At 37.6% G+C, this 15,214-nt stretch overlaps 1 non-coding gene across 1 annotated transcript; it reads right to left on the reverse strand.

Moving 5' to 3' along the window:
• Positions 1–4,794: 4,794 nt before the first annotated feature.
• LOC115030501 lies at positions 4,795–4,925 on the reverse strand. The gene has a single exon (XR_003836094.1). It is a non-coding gene; the product is annotated as a small nucleolar RNA SNORA17 (small nucleolar RNA).
• Between the last annotated feature and the right edge of the window lie 10,289 nt (positions 4,926–15,214).

A 15,214-nucleotide genomic window follows, 5' to 3' on the forward strand; every position in this document is an offset into this window, starting at 1 on the left:
CCAGAGTGGTTTAAAAAACTTTTCCAAGATGTAGTGACTATTAGAAAGACAATTAAGAAGTTAATGTTCTCTATGCGTCTTGATAGTTGTTCATATCCTATACTTAATCTCTGGTCTTTTCAAGTATGCACTGAGAATATTACTGGACTCTCAGACTCTCTGTCTAACATAAACAACAGAAACATGTTAAAGATCTTAATTTGGGATATTTAGCTCTGTCTTCATTCTCAGATTGATTCTAGTCCTGGGTCATGGGACGTGCATCTGAAGATAGTGAAGTGAAACATTCATTTGGTTGTACACTCAATCTTATGGCAAGTAACTCATTCTATGTTCCACTGCCGATTTTTCTTACATTTGTCTTCCCTGCTTGAACATATACAACATACTGTCATTGATCAAGCTCAGCTAGCATTCCTTGTTTTAAATCCTTAACAGTATTTTGCCCTCACTGACACTCTTAAAGTTGATGGAGACATAGGAAAAACCAGTTAATTCACAGCCATCAAATTATAATTCAACTCTATGATTTTGCCTCTTCTTTTAAGATTCAAAAGATCTACTACATTTAAAACTTTATTATTTTGATTCCTTGATTTTTACCTAGCATCACTTTGTTACATATTTTACACTATTTTAGTTGAGAATTTAAAATTAATTTTCGAAAGATATTTAATGGCACTGACAATATGTTGTCAAATTCTAGAATTATCAAAGTATAAAGTCAAAAGCCAGTGGATAAGGGGATCATAGACCCTGAGGCATAACCGGTTATTGGCATTTTGTTTATGCTGTCAGTACCTTCTACATATTTATGTCTATATCCATAGACCTGAGATGCTATTAACCTTCATCAAGGGAAGTTATTTTTGGGACAGGCAGGAATCCACACAGAGATGAATAACTGGTGAAAGTGCTGAGAGGAAGATACCAAGTGCTCAGCCCATTTATATCACACACAACATATCCAACCTGTCTCAGGAAATATTGCAGAAGAGTCTAAGATCTGGGATGTTGGAAGTCCTGTCAAATGCTGTCTTTTTCATATGACATGGATATTTAATTGTATTTGCACACAGCAGCTCTGGTTACCTGTACATGACCTACTCAATGGCAAACTAGTCAAAGTCCCCAAATAGGTGGGAAAGATGATTTCTGACACCCATCAAATATTGAGATACTAGCAGCAGTGCAGATGATGGGGAATTGAACAAATTATTTATTGAGTACATGTTCACTAGTAGGTTTCCCATGCTCTAGTGAATGACCTCAAATGGATTAATGGTTAGAGCTAAACAGATGGTTATGATATATATAAAAAGGCTTGGAGTTGTGAGACAGTTATATTAGGGGGTTATGTGAGAGTTGAACAGAACTGGAGTGGCAGATATACTCACACATCATTGTACATATGTATGGAAGTCTCAAAAAAACAAAGAAAAACTTTGAAAATTAAGTCTGTATTACCAATTCTACAAAGAGTTTATAGTATATGATCGACCCAGACAAGTTTAAAAATCTTTATTGGTTCTTAGTGAATTTCACATCATGCACCCCAAGCCCACTTATCTTCCTCCTTCTTCTTTTGTAGCTGTCCTAGACTTTTGCAACACCCCTCCTCCCAGAGAAAAAGAATCTCTTATGGAAACTATAATGTCTCCGCAGTATAAACTTTTCTCCATACAGTTTTGCTTGCAAACATTCATTGCAATAACTCATTGGTATCATATTTGTTCACCAATTTCTGCTACTCTATCAGTACTAGAACATGTATAGAACTTCTCTATTATCTTGTAGTTGCTCTGTGTCATGGAGATCCTGTAGTTTTGGAAATATAGGACTGGCCACTTCATGCAATTCACTAGTTCATTGATGAGGTAGATGTTGGGATAAGTCACTTCAAAGTCCTGGATCTGGGCCTGAGAAGTATCTAAGCTGGTCAGACAGTCCACTGGCCAACTCTCTTGCTTTCATACCTTTGGAGCAGGCTCACCTACAATATCCACAACCAGGGATACTCTGTTGCCCAGGCAAAGGGCATGACCCACTCTCCTGAGTGTTGAACTCGTGAGAGACAGTCAGTTTCCTACTTTGTGCACCAGGGCAAGCTCTTTTGCCTGCCAGAGATGATCAATGATGAGGGAGGGAAGAAGTCCCATCTATGCCACCACACAGCAGACAACGGTCAGGGTTGGCTCACCCACAGTCCCCATGTCTAGGGCTAGCTCTACTTGCTGCCCAGATGAGGTGTATGGAACGTTCTGCTGATCTCATGACCCCAGGGCCATAAGTGACAGGGAGTGAGGGTATGAGAAAACATATCTCCTTCACACTGCACTACCCTGTGGCACACAAGTTCTCCCAAGCTCATACCCTAGAGGCTAGCTCACATGCTCTCCTACCAGCAGGGTCAACTCTACTGTGCTGCCTAGATGAGGTGTAGGGAATGGTTTCCTGAGTGCTGAAGCAGGTGAGAAACAAGGATTGCTCTCTTGCTGTCATGCATCCACTGGGACCAGCTCCCGAGAAAAAGATAGAGGGAGTCTTTTCTTCATCAAGGCCACTACACAGCATACAAGACTAGGGTTGGGTCTCTCACATTCATCCCATCAGGAGAAGCAGTCCTGAATCCCCACCACTAGGGTTAGCTCTAGTATGCTGCCTATGTAGGGTACAGAGCCTTCTTTCACAAAGTTTCCTCAGGGTTGACTTACCTAAGGCTCTCTTAAGTACTACAGTTGGCTATGAGTGGTACCCATATATATGGGTGGCTCTGTTCTCAGGACCCCAGGACCAGTTCTCCCATGATGCATAAGTGAGAAGTGGGACCAGTGCTACATGGCTCTTATTCATCAACATGTTTTCTGGGCAGAATACTAAACCAAGCCTGGCCTTTGGTGTGACAGAACCCTGCTGATGCAAGGCCATGGACCCAGACATAATCCCCTGATGCTAGCATAGGCTGAGACCCCAGCATTGTCCCTGGTGTCATCATTGGCTACTCTCATCAGGTTGTTCCTCACTACCCTCAAATCTCAGAAAGTTGACAATAAAATAATTGTAATCCTATTCCAGTGTATTGAAGAAGCAGAAAATGAGCCGGGTGTGGTGGCACACCCTTTAATTCCAGCACTTGGGAGGCAGAGGCAGGCAGAATTCTGAGTTCAAGGCCAGCCTGGTCTACAGAGTGAGGTTCAGGACAGCCAGGGCAAAACAGAAAAATCCTGTCAAAAAAAAAAAAAGCAGGAATTCCCCAGGTGGGCCAATCTCTGCATGAACATTCCTTCAGTCTCTGCTCCACACTTTGTCTCTGTAACTCCTTCCATGAGTATTTTGTTCCTCCTTCTAAGAAGGATCAAAGTATCTACACTTTGGTCTTCCTTCTTCTTGAGTTTCATGTGTTTTGTGAATTGTATCTTGGGTATTCTGAGCTTCTGGGCTAATATCCACAAATCAGTGAGTACATAGCATGTGTGTTCTTTTGTGATTGGGTTACCTCACTCAGGAAGATATTCTCCAGATCCATCCATTTGCCTAAGAATTTCATAAATTCATTGTTTTTAATAGCTGAGTAGTACTCCATTGTGTAAATGTACCACATTTTCTGTATCCATTCCTCTGTTGAGGGACATCAGGGTTCTTTTCAGCTTCTGAATATTATAAATGAGGCTGCTATGAACATAGTGCAGCATACATCCTTATTACATGTTGGAGCATGCTCTGGGTATATATATGCCCAGTAGTGGTATTGATGGATCTTCCAGTAGAATTATGTCCAATTTTCTGAAGAACAGTCAAACTGATCTTCAGAATGGTTGTACCAGCTTGCAGTCCCATCAGCAATGGAGGAGTGTTCCTCTTTCCCCACATACTGCCAGCATCTGCTCTCATCTGAGTTTTTGTTCGTAGTTATTCTGACTGGTGTGAGGTAGAACCTCAGGGTTATTTTGATTTGCATTACTCTGATAGCTAAGGATGTTGAATATTTTTTAGGTGCTTCTCAGCCATTTGGTATTCCTCATTTGAGAATTCTGTTTGGCTCTGTACCACATTTTTAATAGTGCTATTTGTTTCTCTGGAGTCTAACTTCTTGAGTTCTTTGTATATATTGGATATTAGCCCTCTATCAGATTTCTCCTGAGAGGATCTGCCAGTGCCCCACTAATACAGAAGTGGATACTCACAGTCATTCATTGGATGGAGCATAGGGTCCCCAATGAAGGACCTAGAGAACATACCCAAACAGCTGAAGGAATTTGCAGCCCCATAGGAGGACCCCACTATTAACTAACCAGTGCCCCCAGAGCTCCCTGGGAATAAACCACCAACCAAAGAAAACACATTTGGGACTCATGGCTCCAGCTGCAGATGTAGCAGATGATGGCTTAGTTGGTCATCAATGGGAATAGAGGACCTTGGTCCTGTGAAAGTTTTATGACCCAGTATGGAGGAATGCCAGGGCCCCAAAGTGGGAGTGGATGGGTTGGTGAGCAGGAGAAGAGGAGAGGGTATAGGGTTTTTTGGAGGGGAAAGCAGAAAAAGCGATAATATTTGAAATGTAAATAAAGAAAATATCTAATAAAAAATCAAAGCTATTACATGAAACTAATATAGAGAGTATAATCTCTCATGGCCCTGGGGTCATCAGTCTAGGGCTCACTCTCACTGGGAACTGCAGTCCAAGGCCAGGTTCTTTTAGTCTCTGGATCATTCCCCATCCTGGGAACCTGTTAACTCCCGCACCCCACCCCCTGCACCTGATTGGTCACCATCTCAGGTGTGCTTTGTTCAAGGAATGTTAGGTTACTAATCATTCAGATGTTCATAGACCAGAACACTGAGCATAGACATAACCTCTCTCCTCTATGCCACTTAGTGATGCACATGTGACACATTAACCACACCAGCAATGCCTCTAGGGCAGTGACAAATTTCTTAAAAGAGACAAACCAGCAGATTTAGTACAGAAGAAATACAATCAGAATAAACATTCATGCATTAAAATTTTTTTATAATTAACTTATGTATAATCAAGGAACACAAGAATAAATATCTTCACTTCCATCTTTTCTCAGAATTTGGGCAAAAAATATTTGCAATGCTATCCGAATATATCTAAAAAGTAGCAAGTGTTTTTCCAATAATAAAATTAGGATTTTACTTATTAAAAAAACTCTGTTGCATGAAAGTAAATACACAGAGTATCTCATCCATACAGTCAGAACATTTAAATTAAATTCATAAATATATTAAAACTATATCCTGATTGTAATATATGTAGTAAAATCAATTAACAAATTCAATAGTCATTACAGGCTTTGTGATTAATCCTGAATTAGTCTCAGTTTACTAAAGATCATCTATCAAGTATAACCGAAAAAATATTATAGAAATGTTAACAAGAACCAACATAATTATTTTCTCGAAAAGATATTGCACTGAGGCAACAGACTAAATCAAGAAGTTGAAACACACATGTCAAAAAGAAAAAAAAATGAGTCTGTCATTATTCCTGGAATTTATCACCTATGGGGACTAAATGAAGGAATCTACAAAATGCTTTCAGCACTCATAAAAGACTTGAACTTGATTACATAATAAAGTGTTAAAACAGGAGAAAATATTTTCAAAGTAAATATTTTATAAAAGTATGTATTTAAAGTATGGAAAGACTGCTAAAATTAAGCACTAAAAAAGCAAACACCCAACTTAAATATAAGCAAAAATTTCCAGCAGACATTTTATCATAAATAAACAAGGGACAATTAATTGTATGTAAAGTCTTACATTGTTAATCATTTTTAAAAATGCAATTGAAAATGCACACAAATATTCCTATGCATACTGTAGGTCAAATTTTAAACACATAACAAAAGCCTATGAAAGCAAGTGGCCATAAAGTCTAGAAGCAGTTCCAACACTGGCATGGGGCTTGTGCTAATAGAACATTTCCTAACAGACTTTGGGAAAGAGTTTCATAGATCTGTTTGTGAGAAATAAGTATGCAGGTATAAATGTGCATCTGTCTAGCATGTGAACTAGTGATGCTAGTGTGAGGCATTTAATGAGTAACAATGAAAACAAGGTCATTCATTCTGATGTTCAAAGAAACTTCATTTATTCAATACAAACTAAATATCTCCAACTTGTGGCAGTGGCAGAGTAATCAAATTGAAATGTACATGTCCAGTAGAATACTATTTAGCTAAAAACATCATTTCAAAGGAAAGAATCCACAGACTATATATAAGAATTTAAACAAAGAATTCTCAACTGAGGAATACCAAATGGCTGAGAAGCACCTAAAGAATGTTCAACATCCTTAGCCATTAGGGAAATGCAAATCAAAAAAACCCTGAGGTTCTACCTCACACCAGTCAGAATGACTAAGATAAAAAACTCAGATGAGAGCAGATGCTGGCAGTGATGTTGAGAAAGAAGAACACTCCTCCATTGCTGATGGGACTACAAACTGGTACAACCATTCTGGAAATCAGTTTGGTGGTTCCTTAGAAAACTGGACATAGTACTACCTGAGGACCCAGCTATACCACTCCTTGGCATATACCCAGAGCATGCTATAACATGTAACAAGGACACATGCTCCACTATATTCATAGCAGCCTTATTTATAATATTCAGAAGCTGGAAAGAACCCTGATGTCCCTCAACAGAGGAATGGATACAGAAAATGTGGTACATTTACACAACGGAGTGCTGCTCAGCTATTAAAAACAATGAATTTATGAAATTCTTAGGCAAATGGATGGATCTGGAGGATATTATCTTGAGTGAGGTAACCCAATCACAAAAGAACACACATAGTATGCACTCACCTGATAAGTGGATATTAGTCCAGAAGCTCAGAATCCTTCTTAGAAGGGGGAACAAAATACCCATGGAAGGAGTTACAGAGACAAAGTTCAGAGCTGAGACTGAAGGAAGGACCATCCAGAGACTGCCCCACTTGGTATCTATCCCATAAACAATCACCAAACTGAGACACTGTGGCAGATGCCAACAAGAGCCTGCTGACAGGAGCCTGGTAGAGCTATCTCCTGAGGACCTCTGCCAGTGTCTGGCAAATACAGAAGTAGATGCTCACAGTCATCCATTGGATGGAGCACAAGGTTCCCAAAAAAGGAGCTAGAGAATGTACCCAAGGAGCTGAAGGGTTCTGAAGCCCCATAGGAGGGACATAAATATGAACTAACAAGTACACCCAGATCTCCTTGGAACTAAACCACCAATCAAAGAAAACACATGGTGGAATTTGTGGTTCTAGCTGTATATATAGCAGAGGATGGCCTAGTCAGTCATCAATGGGAGGAGAGACCCTAGGTCCTGTGAAGTTTCTATGCCCCAGTATAGGGGAATGCCAGGACTAGGAATGGGTGTGGATAGGTTGGGGAGTAGGGGGAGGAAGGGAGGGGATTTTTGGAGGGGAAACTAGGAAAGGGAATAACATTTGAAATGTAAATAAAGAAAATATCTAATAAAAATAATTTAATTGATTGCATATAAATATAATCTTCAAAAAGAAAATAAAATTTACAGACCAGAACAAAAATCAGTGGTACCTAGATAATGAATTTCGGAATAGTGATGATAACATTACATTTTGTCAGCTGATTGTTGGTGATGGAAATACTGTATAATTTAATTCTAATACTATTCACAGCTTATAAGTATTTTCATAATTTTCCAAACTATACCAATAGTACTCTTGTCTACAAAAACCAAAAAAGGAATATTAGCAACTATTTTGCCTACCAAACTTCCCAAAACTAAACAAAAATGATCTTGGAAGTCAACATGTTTGTTATGTAGAATCTACTATGAAGAGCGGTGTAGTTATTTAATCTAGTATATGCTATGAAACTATATTTTACCCACTAAGTTATGTTCTGAAGGAAAGTTATCATGTATGTTTTTAAAATGTTATAATGAATTATATTAACATTTTCATATATTAAGGTTCAATTTTATACTGCAATGTAATTCCACTTCATTCTACTGCCTATAACTTCAAAATTCTCCTCATCATTAAAGAATTGTAATCACTTTGGAGAATGTCAGTGATTGAAATTTCTACAAGTAATGTTTTTGAACAGGTAGGACGGCATCACTATCATTTCTGTCAGTCTGGTGGATCGTGAATATATTTGGAGTGCAACACCATCTCCAATACAGTGGCTGTTGGATTTCCAGCTGTGGAGGTATCTCTCCCCCTTGCTTTGGCAGCTGAGTTCTCTTACTCATCCCGAGAGCAGCAGGAACGTAGAATATTTCCAGCACATATTTTTACATTCACACCTGTACTTTATTAAAAAGAGATATTTCCAAGATATCACACCTGTGTTTTGTCTGCTTGGGTATGTATTTATAGTTGGACAAGAATGTTCCAATAAAACAATCATTGTCACAATTTCTGAGGCAAAAATTTGTGCTGTAGCTTGAAAATTGCTCTCACCTATGACCCATATCTCATTAGTAACACTACACAGCTATCTTATAACAGCCATTTCTACGGCTGTTTTCCAACCAGACAGCATATTTACTGGCAAGTAAAAATTGGTTCCTAATCTGACCCAGGCTTGCCTTTTCAGATTCTTCTGGCTGATTTTCATTTTAGTTTTTTTTTCTCATTGCCCCTTGGAAATAAAATTCACATAACAAAGACTTTTCACTGTTGGTAAGAAATCTCACATTTTGTTCTCAGTCAGCATTTCTGGAAAATCACAGGTTGATATATAGATCTGAGCTGTTGAATAATTGATTGCTACATTTGGAAACATATATTGACATTTTGTTCTCTATGCTTCATTGTCAAAAATAAATAAGACTCAGTTACTCTCCCTATGAACTTTGCATTATAGTAAGAGAGAGACATGGAGACAATTATGAGACCATGTTGCCGTGTTCTAACAGACAGTGCAAATAACAGATGCCAAGAGTCAGAAAGCTATTTGGAAAACAGCAGCTTGTCTGATCCACAGTTGCCTGAAAGAGCTGCAGGTTTTCCAGCGTAGGTAGCAGCAGAGGTCTTGAAACAGAAGGTGGTGGGAAGAGATGCCTCTCCAAGCAAAGAAACAACTCTCATGAAAATATATTAGAGAGGCAATAAATGCATTCTGATAATGTATTGTTTAAAATTACCCCTATCTGTGTTGTGTGAAAATACCTGATCTAAACAATTCAAAGCAAACAAACAAACAAACAAAAACAAAAAAACAAATTATTTGAGCTTGCAGTTGTAGAGATTTTAGTCAATGGTGGTCTGGGTCCTTTGCTTTAGGCCTCAGGACAGAAAGCAGATTATGGTGAGGATGAATGTAGCTGGGGTTGCTCATTTTATGATTGTTGGACATAAAAGAAAGTAAGCAAAAAGCTAGTGTTTCAAAGCTTTACCACCATAAACAATGTCCCATTTATTCCAAATAAGGTCATAATCTTTAATTTCTACAAACTCCAAGTAGCCCATAGAACTATTAATTTATCAGTGCATTTATTCACTTATTTAAGTTAGTGCCCCATGATCCAATCATACTCCCAAAGAATGTAACTATGACCACTGCTTCATTAGTTACCAAGCCTTCGACACATATGGTTTTGGGGACATTTCTGACACAACTAATAACAAATAATTATCAAATTGTGTGTTACTGGAGATGAAGGTAAGGTTACTTAGTCATTCATTGAGCTTATTTTTTAAATTTTATTTAATCCTATTATTACACTCCAGATTCTACCCCCCTCCAGCTCCACCCTCTGACTATTTCCCATCCCATACCTCCCCTGACTCCCCTGTCTTCACAAGGATGCCCCCACCCTTCCCCCATTCCACTAGACCCCCTCTACTCCCTGGGGCCTCCTGTCTCTTGTGGGTTAGGTGCATCTTTTCTGAGTGAGTCCAGACCCAACAGTCCTCTGCTGTATATGTGTTGGGGGCATCATATTACCTGGTGTGGTATGCTGCTTGGTTGGTGGTCCAGTGTCTGAGAGACCTCCGGTGTCTAGGTTAATTAAGACTGCTGATCCTCCTGTAGGGTCGCCCTCCTCCTCAGCTTCTTTCAGCTTTTCCCTAATTCAACCACAGGGGTAAGTAGCTTCTGTCCATTGGTTGACTGATAATATCTGCATCTGATTCTTTATCTGCTTGTTGGGTCTTTCACAGGGCAGTCATGATAGGTCCTTTTTTGTGAGCACTCCATAGCCTCAGGAATAGAGTCATGACTTGTAACATCTCCTTGAGATGGATACCAGTTTGGGACTGTTGCTGGACCTCCTTTTCCTCAGGCTCTTTTTCATTTTGTCCCTGCAGTTCATGCATGTCCTTTGGATCTGAGTTATTTCACTCTGGATGATATTTTCTAATTCTATCTATTTGCCTACAAAAATCAATATGTCGTCATTTTTAATAGCTGAGTAGTATTCCATTGTGTAAATGAACCACATTTCCTCGATCCATTCTTCTGTCATGGGACAGCTGGGTGTTTTTCAGCTTGTTATTGACCACATTTTGTGTATAAAATCATGATTTTAGAAGACACACTTTGGTAATCAAAAATGATGAAAATCCTGTTACTCCTGTTGTTTATACTCTAATTATTAGTAAATAAATAAACACACAATACCATGAATATTACATAATAAAATAGAGAATAGATAAAATTAAAAGATGGGAGGTATTTCCTCAGGAGTAATGGGTCAGTGAACTAGATATTCAATTAGTATCAAACTGATAAATTAACATCAGAGCCAGGGGAAGTGAAAAGCAATATCATTTAGATATCTGGGGAAACATGTTCTATTGACAAAAGTTTGAAATCTTCAATTTAAACACATGTGTGCATTGAAAAAATTAGCAAATGGTGGCCCTTTTGCAAAGATTGCATAAGAAGAGAATAATAATGGGGATCAAGGAATGAGAGTCTGTGTATTTGACAGAAGTTACTCTTTGTTGTAACATAAAGGAAGTTATTGGAGTGTTCAGACATGACAAACAACATATGTGAATTCCTGTGGAATTGGTGATTAGAAAGGAGGCCTTGCTAGTCAAGGAGCAATGGTGGTATACCGTCATAGTTGTGTAGATGTCAAGAAATTATTAGACTGTAGGTAATATTTAGACAAAGCTGATGACATTCCCTGGTGTATCAGAATGTAGCATTCAAAGTTGATTCTAAAATTTTAGACCCAAGCAACTGGAAGAGTAGAAATAACACCCTTGAAGTTGGAGTGGGATTTAGCAAAGCATATCTAGAAGTGGTGTGCAATTATTTGACCAAGAGTTTGGCATTGGATAGGTGAATGTTTGTGCTCCTATGAAGAACTCCTAATATTAATTAGATAATTATGTGCAAAATGCTAGAATTCCAAGGGATAATGCATTTGTGATAGGAACTTGCAATGGTATTTTGAGTCCTTAGATGGTTACTGTGGAGACATGTATTAAGTTAATTGATTACTGGCTATAAAATAGATTTATCAGTAGTACCCTATATCATTTTTAGAAATTTGTTAATTATGTTTTGTGTTTATGAGCATTTTATCTGCATGTTGACAACTTAAATGCAGTACCTGTGAATTGTGTAAGAACATATTAAAGCCCCTGGAACTGGAAGTACATGTAGGTATGAGCTGCCATGTGGGTACTAGAAACTGGACCTGATTTCCCTGTAAAAAAATTCAGTGGTCCTCATTTTTGAGCAACCTCTCCAGCCTTATTCTCCCAACAGAGATAATTAAAGATAATTTTATATCCTACTATGTAGAATTTACATTCACTGTAACCTGTACCTTAAAATTACTAATACCTTGCCTTTAGGTTCTTCAAATAATTGAAACACATGAATATAGAACTGAGTCAAAGTTTTACACCTATTTGCTACGAATGAAAAGTAAAATTCTTACCAGTGAAACCCAGTCAAGAGAATAACAACAGATAACATATTTTAGAACCCATTAACATATTGCACAATTATACCAAAATGTGGAAATGGAATATTGTTGTGCTCACCTCGTCCAGCAAGAAAAAACGCAACACGGTCAGATTCTTCTCAACAGCCTTTTTTATTTCAGGAACACCTCGATGCTTCGGGAACTCCGGAAACCCAGGGAGGATTGCTTATATACACCCCAGCACTGGGGAGAGCTATGTGTCCTCCTGGGATTGGTCAGTCTGCTGGCACTTTGATTTGTATGCACCCACTTGGGAGGGGTTGGAGCCAGATTCAGGCTAGAGCCTGTGCAGTAGCGTTGTTTACAGCAACAGCGGAGGCCAGCCATCTTTTAGGTGCCTGGCTGCCTACAGAATATTAGAGACATTTGTAAAGAGACCAGGCTTACTTAGCCTGTATTTTCCAAAAAGTATAGTATGACTTATTATCTTAGAGAAGATGAGTAGTGAATTTAGGGAAAAAAAGGGTGGTACACAGGCTTAGGATTTCATATCTATTCTATGAAAAATCAGAGTCCATTGGAGATTAGAACTTTAAGTGAGTTTTAATTTTAGACAAAATAAGCTATTTGGTATGATTTTTTTAAAGCAAAAATATGACCTATTTCTCCCTATACCATCATGTGAGCCATAACTCGACAGTGCTGATTGTGTTTTGCAACTGTTGATGAATGTTTTAGAATCACCTGGTCAGCTAACAAATGCAAACCATTTGTTGTGAAGTAGACAAAGTTCTCCAGGCACTGTTGCTGTGCAGCCGGCTTTGAAAAGAGCTGGCCCTGGAGAATTCTGAATGTGTACTCACTGTGTGTACCCTGGGCTTGGTTTCTGTGGCAGCAAAACTCTCCTTTCATTGCTGATGATTTTATTGCAACAAGGAATTGGGTTCATTCAGTTTTACTAGAGAGCTGGAGAACAGGAGAATACATAGAAGAGCAAACAAACCAGCCTTCAAAATCTTCAGAATTTTCACTCCTTCATTATAAACCTGAACCTTAAATGTCATTTTCAATATTGCTTCAGTCATTCAGGCCAGGAAGCATGTTGCTGTTTTATGTGCACAAATGTATGAAGTAGTCAGAAAGAACAGATTCAAAGAGAGCCCTCACTGACTTCTGAGACCTGATTTATTATCTCTAAGGTGAGAAGCAATTTCAACGTGTTGACCAACTTCCTGCAGCTCCAGGTGAAGGCCAGTGCCCTGTAACTTACCACAGGTAGGCTGGCTCTTTGATGTTGGGCATCTGTAAAATGATTTCAGGAGAGAAACCAAAACAATGCAGTTTAAATGAAGTAAGTTACTAGTTATGTACTTCCTTTTGTGATATTTATTTTTTGCAACAGGAAAAATTATCTTATTTTAACATCTGCAATATCTCCCTTCACTTCCTTGCATATTACCTGTTGTATACTACAACTTTCCATCATTGCTGCTTCTACAATATGTGGTTAGACATCAGGGCCACTACCCAGATCTCTGACTAGAGTTGTCTCCTGTAATTTTAATCTGAATGTTTATCCTGTCAATTTTTTTTTTGTTTTCCTTCTAAAATACAGATTATTAAAGATTATAGATTACCCCATATAAAAGAGTAATTCTCCAATCCCCACTATTCTCAGGTCCCATTGTATGGCGTTTACTGACATGTATTATCAGGCAGATTATGATTCCTGATTGCTTTCACTAGAATGTCATGCCTACAGAAGCAAGAACCCATGTGTGTGTGTGTGTGTGTGTGTGCACATGTGTATATGCATACATGTGTGTTCATTTATTTTATTCAACTTTGAAGAGGAAAGTTGTTTTGATGAAGTATTTTATCTATGAGTACATTATTACAAATGAAATATAGCAGTCACAAAAGAACACACACTGTGCGATGCTATATTTTAGAGGTGTGTTAGAGGTACATACAGATAAAGAGGATAAACAAGTGGGCTAAGGTGTCAGAGAATGAAAAGTTTGACTTTATTTAATAAAGAAAACTATGCAGCTTTACAAAATAAAAAATGCCATGGAAAGGGACAGTGATGGTGTTTGTAAACTAGTATTAACACTTTAAATGTGTTGAACCAAATATTTGAAACATAGCTAAAATATCAAATTTTATGGAGTTTGAAAAATTATTACATGCAAACAACATATCTATAGTAGGGTGCCCAATTCAATACTGTAATTATTCTCAGAGATTAGAAACATGGAAATTTGCTTACTGCTATGCATAGCACTTGCTTCCAACACAAAGTGTCAGTTTCCAGTGCTAGCATTCACAGTGTCAACACAGTTTCTTTATAAGCAGATTCAGATATTTTATAAACACACCTATGTTTCACTGTTGTATTCAGACATTGATTTCATCATAGTTTATATTTTTTCACATTCAAATCTGTTATTCTAAAATTTAAAACCTGAACATATAACTGGAAATGTTTTACGTGGTGAACATGCATTTATGACATTATTACTGTTAAACTAGTCCATCTGCTATGTAATATGTATTAAAGTGTTTGTCCTCAAAAGTTTGAAAATCAAATTACATATGAACAATCATATTTTGCATTTTACAATTTTACTATATTTTTATAATCTATTTTAAAATAATTTACATAATTTGTTCCTGCTGTATACATGAATGTTGTTTTATATATGGGACAGATATAATATATCTATACAATAAATGTAAAACATACCTGTGTTATTTGTATATATTTACAGAGTGCTTAATTTTGTGAGAAAGCATACACAGATTTGGTAGGATGGCAATTTAATGTGCGTATCAACAATTTCCTTATGTTTTCCTATCTATTGGAAATAAAACATTTGATAAATAAATGGTGGGTGTGTGTTTATGTAAGCTGCTCTCGAAACATTTAAAAATCCTGTAGCAAGTGGCAACACATACCTACCAACACATACACAATACATTTTTATCACTGTGGAATTAAAATTTCCATTTTAGGTATACACCTGAAATTCTAATATTGTTCATATATGCAAAAATGTTCTTAGTGATATATATATATGTGTGTATATACATATACACACACACACATAAATCTCTTATCTGCTCTTTCATATATAAATATCCCCACACTCAACTGTGCATCTATATTTTTTATAATGCCAAAAAGTTTTATAAATGCACAAGCAAACCTTTCTTAGTTTATGTGAACACTCACATTGAAATTTTTACACACACACACACACACACACACATGCACACACACATGGAGAGAGAGAGAGAGAGAGAG

Source organism: Mus caroli, chromosome 2 (genome assembly GCF_900094665.2).
Source record: "Mus caroli chromosome 2, CAROLI_EIJ_v1.1, whole genome shotgun sequence".
NCBI classification, from domain to species: domain Eukaryota; kingdom Metazoa; phylum Chordata; class Mammalia; order Rodentia; family Muridae; genus Mus; species Mus caroli.